Source organism: Pseudochaenichthys georgianus, chromosome 6, assembly GCF_902827115.2.
Source record: "Pseudochaenichthys georgianus chromosome 6, fPseGeo1.2, whole genome shotgun sequence".
NCBI classification, from domain to species: domain Eukaryota; kingdom Metazoa; phylum Chordata; class Actinopteri; order Perciformes; family Channichthyidae; genus Pseudochaenichthys; species Pseudochaenichthys georgianus.
Window position 1 is genome coordinate 20,615,544 of NC_047508.1, and position 13,719 is coordinate 20,629,262.

At 46.4% G+C, this 13,719-nt stretch overlaps 1 protein-coding gene across 3 annotated transcripts in view; it reads right to left on the minus strand.

Moving 5' to 3' along the window:
• Positions 1–13,719, minus strand: part of trim44 (tripartite motif containing 44) — a 58,602-nt gene that overhangs the window by 21,109 nt on the left and 23,774 nt on the right. The gene's annotated exons all lie outside the window — the stretch shown is intronic.

Here is a 13,719-nt window from a genome sequence, read left to right on the forward strand (position 1 = left end):
GCCTGTCTGGCCGTAGCAGCGCCCACACACTTGGCAGGCTGGCAGCGCTGCCCCATGTTGCCTCTTTCAAACAACCCCCTTCTCTACCAGCAGAACGCCGGCGCCACCTTCATCAATGAACCACCCAGGTGCCCGGAGGAGCTGTCCCAGAATCAGGACTGCTCTGGAGAGATTTTAAAAATGAAAAGACTGTTGACGCCAATCTGCGGGCTTCCTCTGTCTGCAATGTACTCTAACAGAGATGGAGGGATGTCAGAGGCGGAAAAGGCAAAAGAAGAGGAGGAGGAGGAAAACGTCAAACAGACAGGGTTTGAGAACAGACTGGCTATTAGGCAAAGCCTTCTGTCACACGAAAAGACCCCCCCTCCCCCTGCATCCAAGCCCTGTCATCCAAGCCCTCAGTGTGAAGGACACCCAGACAGACAGCCCAGAAAACTTGGGCTCCAGACTGTCACAACTCTCATCTCGGCTGATAAAAGTCTTGAGTGCCTCATCCTCGCCTTTTTCCTCTGCAGATTGTTAAACACACTGTGGAATAAAGGACTTCCCTTAGGATGCAGCACAAAGATCTTCCTCTGGCAAGAAACAACAAAGATAAATAGTTATGATCTCTACCAAAATAACGGCTCTAAAAAAAGTTCTAAATGCAAATGTTGTGCTATAATCAAAATGTGTAAGCATTGGGCTTTACAGGGGGCACTAAACTGAGACTAGTCCGAGCTTTATTAGTCTGTGAAATGTGTTGTTTTGTTCCTGCAGAGGCAGCACAGTTAGATGCAGCATAGCAACACAGTGAAATACAGTCATGGGGCTTGACAGCTCCCAAGTGCTGCCTGACTAATACACTTTTATGTCTACTAATGCATCCTGTAAAACGTCAGTCATAAAAGCCTGCCTTTTGCTTAAGGTGACATGCACCCACTGGAGATTTCATCATCAATGCCGATCCTTGGGAATTAGATATGCATCTGTAATCACAAGAAAAAAACAGGACAACATGCAAATGTCTCTCCATATGTGGAAAAAAAAACACACGAATACTTAATGATTATAAAAACAACAACCTGTGAGAAATTGTGTGGATCAAAAAGGGAAACTAAAAAGCGGGACCCCCGTCAGAAAAAGCAATTCATTTTTCACTCACATCCCTCCCTTCACAGAACAACGTTGGATTAAGGTGATTTTGTAAAGTGCACGGTAAGTCTTCCATTAGTATCCTGATGTAGTTAAATCCCAACCATTTCCTCGTTCCTCTCTAGCCGATACAATACATCTACATGATGACAGGGCTTGTCGTGAAGCTGCTGAATTAAACATGGAAGACTCTGCCCTCCCCTCACTGGGAGAATAACTGAGCAGAGGGACAGCATGGAAGAGGGAGAGTGCCCTGACAACCGCCCCGCTAGTACACATGCTGTGACGTTGTGTGAGTGTGTGTGCTGTTCCCGTGTTGACAGTTCATACCTAGGCCCGGAGGTTTGATAAGGCAGTGATTCATTGCCCCATGGTTCAGCATGCCACTATCATTCGCCTACATCTCCACCAAACTGAAATCAGACCTGTAATTCCACCTGAAGGTGAACACACTATGATGTGCATCTGTGTGTGTTTGTGTGTGTGTTTGGCTAAAGGCAAAAATAGTAGGTGAAACTGTGAGGAAGTCATCTTTGAAAGCATCTTCCTGTCTGCACAAAGAGACAGTTGCCTTGTTCTTTTTGGCTTTCCACTAATCACACTAACCAAGCAAGTGTGTATGAGTGTGTATTTTTGTGCGTGGTGTTTATGCGTGGTTCCAGAATGAATAATGGATGTTTATACACAGTGTGACATCTTCGGAGCGCTTTTACTTGTGTGTGCGTGAGCATTGCATGCATGCCAGGGTGGAAAGCAACGTTTCTACAGTGCGTGCGTGCGTGCGTGCGTGTGTGTGTGTGTGTGTGTGTGTGTGTGTGTGTGTGTGTGTGTGTGTGTGTGTGTGTGTGTGTGTGTGTGTGTGTGTGTGTGTGGGAGAGTTTCCATAGATCCTATTTTTCCTGTTTGTAATTGGGTATAATTCCCTGACAAGATACAAGACAGGAGAAGAGGGAGCTCTAATTGCCTAGTCCACTTCCTGTACAATGTGTCATATCAGCATTCCCCAAGCCAAATAACGTTACTCCGGAATGTAAACAAAACTCAAAGGCACCCACACATTGCCTACAGCACACACCATGCATATCATACTAATTAGCAACCGGCTGACTGACACTTCCAGATGACAACATTGACGTTCTCATTCATAACACTCCGTTCGATGTCTCACGATGGGATGCGCCTCATCGCGGAGCAAACAGAAGCATCAATCTCATTACGCCAATCCTGATTGGCTGGTGATCTTGACGTCAGCGTCAGGGGAAATTACCCCCTATAAGTAGCTTGCGCCACCACGCATGCGTCATTCAAACACCTCTTCTCGCTTCAGAACACATCTCACAGTAGCCGGCAAGCTTCACTGTCCACAGACTGAACCCAAATACCCATTTCGGTCGACGGGCGCTCGCCGGCTACTCCTTCTGCTTCGCAGGAAGACGGTAGTACTAACGCTGTTAGTATTTAAAATCGACCTCGCCCTTCTCTTACCCGAGAAGGTAAGGTAGGTCCGATTTGTCAAGCTAGCAGCACACCTGTTGCTAGCTCGCTCCCTCTCTACCGAGACCACGGTAGCGAGGACGTTTTTCTTTTCTCTCCTCCACGGAGGGGAAAAGGATTAAAAAGGAGCATACTGTCACACCAGTCAGTATTCTCCGGGAATAAAAGACCCACACCGTCCTTTTTCTCCGGATTAAGGACAAGGTGGTAATACCTTTTTCTCCCGTCCCACCTGTCGAGAGCGGGCCCTCTCCACGCCACGAGGCGACTAGGATGGACGCCCCTCTCCCTCACACCAGAGGAGTCAGGGACTCTGTAGCTCGACTCTGTGGCTGCGGGTTGAAGATCTCGGGCACAGACACACACCAGGTCTGTTCGTCCTGCCTCGGGCTGGAACACGCCCGAGGCGCTATCGACAACCCCGGCTCATGCGGACATTGTGTCCGCTTCACCGTTAAGAGCCTCCGCCGACGGTTAGCAAGACAAGCTAGCAGGTCCGGAACAGGTCCCCCCCATGTCCATGGACCCGCCGACCGGCAGTCAAGACACGGGGGCATCCACCACAGAGAATGAACCCCTCTCCGTGTCGGTCTGGGGCTCATTATCCGCTATGGCCACAGAACCGGAATCCCGCGCCCTGGCAGGCCGGGACCCGGTGACGACAAGACACGCGGGAACGGATTCCCGTGCTTTACCAAGCTGGTGCTCCCGGTTAGACCTCAGCACCTCACCTTCAGCAACAAGGTCCCAATCCAGGGTGCCTCCTCCCTAGACTGTGACGGGATGGAGAGGCTCGGCCTGCTCCGCATACCGCCCATGGAACCGCTACCAGCGGTTCCATGGGCGGAAGGTGGGCCCATCACCAAGCAGGAACCCCACGCTGCCAGCGAAGTCGGACCGCTTTCAGTCTACAATGACTGAAAAGTCCTACAAAGCGGTAGCGCTGCCCGCCAGGGCCCTGAACGTGTCCTCGCTGCTAACCGCCTACCAAGCGGAGCTCTGCGAGGACCCGTCGGGTAGCCCGGGAGCAGCCACTCTGGACGAGATGGCAGCGGTCACGGACATTTGCCTAGAAGGGTCCAGCCGCTGCCTTCGCAGCAGCAGTCCTTCACCCAAGCTGTCTTGAACTCTGCTCGGTTTAAAGCACCAGACAAGCAGAGGTCGCAGCCCACCCCGAGTCCCCAGCCCAGGCTGGAGACAAGGGCAAGTTGGCCGAGAAAATCTCCGGTTCCGGCTGCAGCTCAGGCTCAGCCAACCCAGAATTTCGGCCAGCAGTCGAGGAAGAAGAAGCGAGCGGCGTGACAGCCCCTCCTTCTCCCCTCCGTGAATGTGTTCCCGCCGCCTCGAGAGATGCCTAAACAGTAAACACCATCCTCAAGTCCGCACAAACACATGTCACACATTGATTGATTCCTCTGTCATAAAACATTTGCCGCTGACGCATCCAGGCTTCAGGCCGAGGGCGCAGCTCAAAAAAATGAAAAGAAAATCAATGAAGCCAATAAACAGCCCGTCAATTATTCCCCTTCTGAGAGCAGCTACGGCATCTCTCAAAAGGCGGATTACTGACGGGTCTGTGAAGGCACCACCGCCACGCGCACGCGCAGTGCCGGCTGGGGCTTTAAGGGCACCACCGCCACGCGCATGCGCAGTGCCGGCTGGGGCTGTAAAGGCACCACCGTCACACGCATGCGCAGTGCCGGCTGGAGCTGTAAGCGTGACATCTCAGCTGGCTCTAAGGAGCATACAGCAGGAGATACTCGACCACTGCCTGGGCTTCTCAAAACAGTTGCACATTATCTGTTTTCACAAGCCCAGAGAGAGTCAACCCATATTCTGGAGAGAGGTTCTCTCTCTCCTAGAAAGAAGGGTTTTATCTATAATGCCCGCCGAGCAGAGTCAGATTACGCAGACAAATGTCCTCGTAAAGCACCCGCTCAACATGGGTCTCATAATAAAACTGAACTCCACGGCGTGCGGAGAGTATTGGTTATTATGTAATGCGTAGTGGCACTACACCCGACTTTTCTAGTACGGGACGCGCCTACGGGTGCTGTCCTTTCACGGAAGGTGGTCACCACGGACGCATGTCAGACAGGCTGATAGGGTATTTACGAAGGTCGCCCGGTGAGAGGTCTCTAGAGCAGAGACCTCCAGCGGGCGCACGTAAATCACCCGGAGCTTTTAGCGGTGGTCCCCACCCTAAAATGCTTCCTGCCTTCTCTCAGAGGACACCATGTCCTCGTGAGGACAGACAACACGATATCGTGTATGAACCACCAAGGGAGGTTGCGTTGTCTCCAGTCACACACACTGGCACACAAACTGATCCCTTGGAGCGGCAGACGTCTCCTCTCTCTGAGAGCGACACAGGTACCGGGAGTGATGTACCTCGGGACAGAACTACTGTCCAGAGGTGCACCACTCTATGCAGACTGGACTCCACATCCAAGGATCGTGAGTCCGCTGTGGGTGCGTTACGGCGGCGCCGCGTTAAATCTGTTCGCATAAAGAAAAAATGCTCAATGACAGCTGTTCTCTGACCTCCGGGTCCTCTGTACGCGTTCCCACCCCTGGCTCTGTTACCTCCAACTCTGGCCAGAGTGAAGGAGCAACGCCACACACTTATCCTGATGTATATGGAGATATATCAGCTGTTGTGCGGGCAGCCATGGCAGCCCCCACCAGGGACAGATTGTCTCAGTGTCCTGTCGGGGTGATTTTATCATTTCTACAGGACTTGATCGATAAACACAGAGCTTTCTCCACGATCAAGGTGTACCTGGCTGCTATTGCTGCATGCCATGTGGGCTTTGAGGGTAAGACGGCTAGCCAACATCCTTTGGTCTGCCGTTTTATGAAGGGAGCTCGCAGGCTGTTTCCAGGTCGCTGGTGCCCTTATGGGACCTGGCAGTGGTTTTAAATGGGCTCAGAATGACCCCATTTGAACCCCTGGAGGGAGCTGACATGAAACATCTGTCACTCAAGACAGTGCTGTTACTGGCCCTGGCATCCGCCAAGCGGGTCAGCGATATTCATGCGCTGTCTGTATATCCCTCATGCACTCAGTTCGCCCCAGGGCAAACGAGAGTGTTGTTGAAGCCCAACCCTGCCTTTACACCAAGGGTGGTTGGTTCGTGTACCCCAATTGACATTGAGGCATTTCCTCCGCCGCTGGTCTCCTCCGGGGAGCAGCAGCAGGATCTGTTGTGTCCAGTCCGGGCTTTACACACATATATGGACAGATCAAAGGAGCTTCGTCTTAATGACCAACTCTTCGTGTCCTGGGCTAACCATCACAAGGGCAAGCCTGTTACTAAGCAACGGCTCTCCCACTGGATTGTGGAGGCAATTGCTTTGGGGCCCGTACAAGTCAGAGCTCGCAGGCACCCTCGGGTTCGCGAGTTCTCTGGACTCAGGGTCTGGCTGCATCCTGGGCTCTGTCTCCCATCCAAGACATTGGTGCAAGCGGCGAACTGGTCCTCGCCGCTCACTTTTGTCCGCCTTTTAACAGTCTGGACGTTCTACTCCCAGTTTTGACTCAAGCAGTGCTGGGCACCTGGTTGAGTCGGAGCCCTACCTGTTAAAGTTCTGGTCGGTTTGGTGGTTTTCGAGATAAGCTCGTCTGGCAATACGGGAGCTACAATATCCCATAGTGAGACATCGAACGGAGTGTTATGAATGAGAACTATAGGTTACTTACGTAACCCAAGTCTCAGAGTAACATGAAGTGAGATGTCTCACCAGACGGCCCTCCTTGCTATGGTGAAGCGAGAAGAGGTGCTTGTTTTGAATGATGCATGCGTTGTGGCGCAGGCTACTTATAGGGGGTGATTTCCCCTGACGCTGATGTCAAGATCACCAGCCAATCAGGATTGGCGTAATGAGATTGATGCTTCTGTTTGCTCCGCGATGAGGCGCATCCCATAGTGAGACATCTCACTTCATGTTACTCTGAGCACTGGGGTTACGTAAGTAACCTATAGTTTTCTGATCATTAAACTCCAGCTGTTAAAAGTTCAGATCATATATCTGTTCAAAAGTCTACAGTTAAAGCTTGCCAGTAGATTGTAGAAAAATATCAAACATGGTGCAACTGCAAAAACTATTTTAAGCCATGCTGGCTGTAAGGTTGGGTGATAAGTAGATATGATAATTGATCACCTTTCAATGGAATGAAATCATAGCAAAAATTGGGATAATTTGATCAACAATAATGTTGCCTTATTAGATAATAACACGAAAAAGCGATGTACTTTTGTTTAGTCACATATTTCATTCAGATGGGAGTATACATTCATGTGTTGGACCAGTTGGTTATTTTTGTTATGTTGAGACGCCTAATTTTGTTGTCAAAAGAACCTACATTGATTTTTATGTATGATCAAAATACGAGCATCCCTTTTATTCTACACTTGTTTTTTTACTTTCATTGTAAAAGATACATCATGTATACCAGCCTGACAGCAAAACATCCTAAGACATGTCATGTCTCTTGCTATGAAATACTGCTTGTGAATCACAGAATCGTAACTAGAAGGTCACGTCATTACCACTGCCGCAGAGCTGCATCTCGCCAGATGTGCCCTGACATGTGATGGAGATAAAAAAAGAGAAAATCACAACATCTGCACATTCGGTGAGGCAATCGGGCTCCCGCTGTCTGTCATCTCTCTTCATCATTGCACTTCCTCAGTCACGTTCCTCTCACCTTGTCGCTTTTTCATCCTTTTCGAGTAATTGCACACACCAATACCCACACGCACTCACACCAGAAGTTTTTTGCTTGCAATGGGGAGCTGTAATGGATTTAATTTTTTATTTCTGATTCCAAATCCTCACAGCTTTTCTCTCAAGAGAACACAAACCACAGAGGCGTCTATGACAATGTGATTATGAGATGGGACAGCTAGAGAAGTCTGGGTAGGTAATTCAATGAGCAGGTGCAGGGAAAAAAGGAATTAACAATTCAGGCTGGGAGAGCAGCACATAGAAACGCTGCTCTGTACTCATAAATAATGAAGTAGATAATGACACATCAACACATTTTACGATGTGTCATAAACATGACATGTGCGTCTGAATTTACAATCCAAGAGACAGCAAATGAATGCAACACCTGTGGGAAAAGAATGAGTGTGGTTTCTCAGTATAAGGGACACTGCAGGATGTTCAACACTGGGCTACATACTATATGGTACAAGGTTATCAGGAAGATTATTTGTTGAAGCAGGTATAACAAAATATGGACCGCTGGAAGATATTAAATGCTTGTACAAGGAAGCTTGGTGAAGTTTACCATCAGAGACTAGTCTATTGTTGCTGTCTTGTGCCCTCGAGCTTTGGGGAATATCATTTGCTACACTCTCTTTCATTCGTCATGCCTTTTCCTTCTGCATTACCAACCTGCTCAGAAAGCTTACTGTGGTTTTGCTATTTTCCCCTCCCCCCCTTTCCTCCTTAGCAGTCACCCTACATCTTCCTTGGTACTTCTGTACTACGGGCTACACCATACCTGTGCTCAGTTTCATTTCCAAAATTCACCATTACGATCACTATTCCTTTATCAACATCTCTGATAGTATTTGATCCTTTATACGTCTTTAAAACCACCTTAAAATGAAGTTAACATAACAATATCTTCTATTTTAACTCACCCAGAGTCCCTCTGGGTAAGAAAATCAGATTGATATGTAAAATAAGAATTGCAAACTGTTCTCAACCCAGTACTTTGTGTTAAATAGCCCTTTTTCACACTTTAAAAGGCAAAGTTCATCAAATATGAATATTTAAAGAATCCTATGGTGCTGCTTAAACTGTTAAACTGCTTTCATATCAGCTTTCAATAAGAGCAGAATAAAAATGACAATCTAGTTAAAAGAATCTATAAAGAAAGGCACACCAGTCTTAAAACAATATACGCAAGTACAATCACACCTTTGCACACATTCAACAAAAACAGCAGTAGTAAGACAAGGGAACAGCCATGCATTAACAATCCATTATTCATAGGTACTATAGGCTCTAGTATCAACAGCAGTGACCCTTTCCTGCCGCACTATAGCCTTGGGTGCCTCACAGACACTTACCACCAACTATTGGCTCTATGGGATTACAGACAAGACATAAAGCACTCGCCAGTGCTCTCATATCTGTCTACACAGCAGATCAATATGAGAGGCACTCTCAAAGCTCTGGTCGAAGCTCTATACACTGAGCTGGACTATCACAGACCCATACTGTAAAGAAATCAGCAACTAAAATAGTAGCAGTACTACAGTACTTGTGGAATTCTAAGTCCTGATGGAATCTGAAGGATCGAGCATGCAAACTGAGATAGATGGGTGTTGCTAGCGTGCGAATAACATCATTAGTATTCAGGAAAAAATGCCACATACACATGCACGCATACACTTGTCTAGTAATGACTATTTTTTAACTCCCTTTAACACTTCATCCCACATCACTCTTTCCAAGTTTTCAAATACTTTGTTGCAAGTCATGTGAAGATGTTATCCACGAGACACACACTCACATACTAAATAATGACATTTAAAAGTCTGCAGGAACGTTGCACACGTGCCATGAATTATACATGCTTATAGTCTCATCTAAACACACACACACACACACACACACACACACACACACACACACACACACACACACACACACACACACACACACACACACACACACACACACACACACACACACACACACACACACACACACACACACACACACACACACACACACACACACACACACACACACACACACACACACACACACACACACACACACACACACACACACACACACACACACACACACACACACACACACACACACACACACACACACACACACACACACACACACACGGGCTTGTAGTGGCTGCTTTTGTTACAGGTGACGTACATTTTTCATTAAATGAAGAAGTAGCTCTCTCCCTCCATGCCCTCCTCTCCGGGCTCTGTCCTGTGTCCTCTGGCCTTGCTCCCTTGACACCCCATTGCTTCACTCAACCAATCTATACGACCCAGGCAAGGGCAGGCAGCACGCACTAAAAGATAAGCTGTGTCCCCAAAGCACCCCTGCTTTGCTTTCCTGCTGTCACCCCATTTTCCTTGAGTTGGTGTGCATACATCGCGATTGATGGTGGTCTACAGCCTTCACTCAGAGAGAAATAGTGAGCGATTTGCCCCATTGCTCTTCTCTGTCAGCGCGCGAGCGATGATGGCAGATCATAACGAGGGAATTGGGACCATTTCTAAACGACAGGATATCGAGGTATAGGAACATGTATGGTTATATGAGTCAGAGACGCTATTAAAAACGGAATAACAGTGTGGTTGTGGAGCACATTATTCATACAATTGTAAAATATTGTAATGTATGCATAATATGTGAGCATATGTTAGAGAGAATCTGAAAGGAAATGAAAATAATATGGAGGTGATTTAAGAGCTTTAATCTGCCAACTGTCAGATGTGTGTGTGTGTGTGTGTGTGTGTGTGTACCTGTGTGTTCCAGGCACGATAGAGTGAGTGAAGCAGGGGACGGGAGCTCCGGAGATGCAGCCCAGACGTCAGTGATTGGCGAAATGAATGGGGGGAACTCACCATTGTAATTAGAAGTGCTACGCTTTCCAGCAGGCTGTACCCTTTAAGTGTGATTACACTGTGTGATTTATATGCTCAGGATGCCTCCATCACTCTTGCTTAGAAAACTTGCCACATGTCGCAAAGCTTTACCTTTTCTTAATTCAGAGTTTTTATTCTTTCAGCGGATTTCAGCTTACGTTTTTTTGTTCAGGAGATCAGATGCAGTTACTGTCAACCAACGTTTCCACTTTTCTTGCATTAAATGTATTCATGCCTATTTATCTTTTCCTTTCATTTCATATGTCTTCTCTACACACGCCCCTTCTCTTTCTTCTTTCGGTGTGACATGTTTTTCTACGGTAAGCTCTGGAGGTTTTACAGTTTGTATTTCTTATGTCTTTTGTTTAAATCATTTCTCTCTTTCTTTCTAAATAAAATAAACCTGATTCAGATAAGAAGGCATATTTTTCAAAAGAATAATGTGCAAAGTGAGTGTGTGATGCACCCACACAGATGCTCCTTATAATCTACATATGATCCGCTCTATTCATTCCACTGTGCATGTGTACGGTAGTTTGCCCTGCACTGCGTACAAGTAGGCTTTACAACAGAACAAAAACCTCTCTTAGAAGGTACTGAAGACAAGCGGTCATGCAATTCTTTGAGCATCATCCATCTGAGCATCAAATATTAGATCAAAAGATAAACGTTTAAAGTGTTTATGAGTCTAATATATGCAGTGTATGTATTGCATATCTGTCAGGCAAACACATCTCTGTTGGAATAGAGTTATAAGTGGGCAGAAAGGAGTTGCCACTTAGGGCAAATGGTTAGTTGCTTAAGAATACAGGAGGTCCTGCTATAAGTCTTAATGTGTGTACAATGATGTTGCTTATATCACATGGACTTGGTGAAAAGGAGACTGATAAGTGACTTTGAACTATATTTGATTGTTACTTCTAACCAATTTACAGAAAAGGATGAAACACTTATTTGAAGAGTATCAGAGAGACTTCTCTTGGTCCGAAGCTTCAGAGATAAAGACTTCAAGTCATAGAAGCCACAATACAAATAATTTATTCTACGTATCTCCTTAAATCTTCCCAAGTCCCAACAGAGCAGCACATTTAAGTTTAACAAGCACAATTCCTTAGTGCTCTTCTCTTTTTCTCTCATTGTCTTTACATCTATTCTCCTTTATGTGCCATATCGCAGGAGACAACTTTAAATTGGCTTTCTGGACTTAAAGCTCTTCTGCAGAAACCAGCCAGTTATACCCATCCTTCCTGTGTGTGTGTGTGTGTGTGTGTGTGTGTGTGTGTGTGTGTGTGTGTGTGTGTGTGTGTGTGTGTGTGTGTGTGTGTGTGTGAAGACGCTCTCCTCTTTTGATCAGTGGCATGGTGACTCCTGATTTACCAAGTCCCTATGTGATCAAAAGGGGCTCAGACTGTAAAATATAAAAAGCTAATGAACGGTGTACCTCCTGAAATAACGAAGGGAGGCGTGAACTATGAGAGAGATATAAAAAAATGTAAGTGCTACATTTAATAATTACTTCCCTAATTAAATTTAAAAAAAAGACACACTTAATGTTATAATTCACCATGGAATAAGCATAACGCAGCGTCCAGGCGGCGGCGTGCGTTGAAGCTTGCCGGTGAGCGTGTCTGAAACTCGACCAACAACCAATCACATGAATCTCCCGCCCCGGACACACAAGCATGCACGTTTGATTGGCTAGAGCTTGTACTGGCATATGATTTGATTGGCTGACACTTCCGCCGAAGCTTGTGAGTGAATGGGCAGAAGCGTTGGAGCTTCAACGCACGCCGCCGTGTGGACGGGCCGTAACCCAACAGTTCAAACAAACATTATTGCGTGCATACACACAAAATTGATTTTCAAAGGATTGCAACAGCCTAATAAGGCTAGATAATCACTGTTCTGGTTTACCTCTATTACGTGCATACAAATACACACATGCAAATAAAGAGACAAACACATAGACATTCAAAAACATGTAAAAGTGGCGCACATCAGGGACAGGGGTTGCAGGGGAGGTGAGTGGGTTAAAGCTGAGGAAGGCAAGTGAAATTTGCAATGAATCACATTAGAGGCAGCAGTGAGACGGTTGGGCTGAGGGGAGTTAAGCAAGATTTATATTCAGAGGAGGACACGTCTTGGCAGCCATGGAGTACCTATGTTAAGAGGCTCGGGGAGAGGAGGGGGATGGTATTGATGAGGAAGTGCAGGAAAGAAGCGTGTGGGTGCAGGATTGTTGTCCCCTGGGGAAGCTCCGTCTACAGCGGCGATATGGGGCTCAGACAGCGGATTAGTGTTTCTGCTCCATAATCAATTTTCTGTCTGGATTCCATTGCACATAAACAGAAAACAACCACTGCTCACTTGATCCTGCACAATTGTTATCCTTTCTTTTTCCCTCCACTCATTTCTCTTTCATCTCCTTTCCAGAGACAGGATATCTCCTTTGTTTGTTTACCCTTCAAACATTTCACATGTCCCGTCTCTACAGCTTAAGCACCATAATAAACTCACAAACGAAGCACTCCAGAATTCACTTTTATCATTTCTGCTAACCTCTCTACATTTTCCTAGTATGTCTCTTCAAAGAGTGTCATCTTCCACTAGCCACAGTAGAATCTGTCCCCACTGCATTCTAGGGCAAGGGAACTTTGGGAGTAATTATTTCCGAGAGTGTGTTTGTGCAGAGATGTCAAGGTTATCCTTGGCCAAGGACAAACTATTAGCTTCATCTCACCCTTGGGTCCAAGCTCGCTGCCATCTGCTGCAGTGCGGGGTTATAATACTGGCTGCCCAATCAATAACACATGTTGGCACTGTGCGCCAGCCATAGTCGTGACTTTCTCTGCTTATTAAAAGAAAGGCACATTACACTCTAGAGAGGAAATACAGTACATTTCCCACAAGCAGGCAGCGCCGCAATATCAATAGCACAAAGTGAAATAAAACATAACATTTCTGTTTGCAGAGAAAGAGACTGTTGCCAATCAAAAGTGTATTTTTTTGTGTTCCATCGAATTATTTTAGTATTCAGCCTTCATCTTAAATCAAGTCCCACAGAAAATGAGGTTATTTTCTCTGAGGACAGATGTGATAAAATGTGATGAAGGTGTCTGAGTGTGTGTGTCTTTGTCTAGAGAAGAGGAGAAGTACTTAGAGATAAAAGCCCAGAGGGGCAGCCAGGAGGAGAGGCAGAGACAGCAGGTGGTGCTAGGAGCGCTCCTACACCGAGGAGAAGGAGGCTGATGGGTTTTCGTGTCAACAGATCAATAACTGAGACTGAGAGAGGACTATGAATGTCTAACAGACTGAGATAAAAGGTCAAAGATGTCGCAAAAACTACACAAACAAACCGTAAACGCAACTGGAATACTGGAAAATAATGTGGATGCTCCTGTCCTAGTTTTATAATTTCTATCATTTTCATAAATTGTTAATT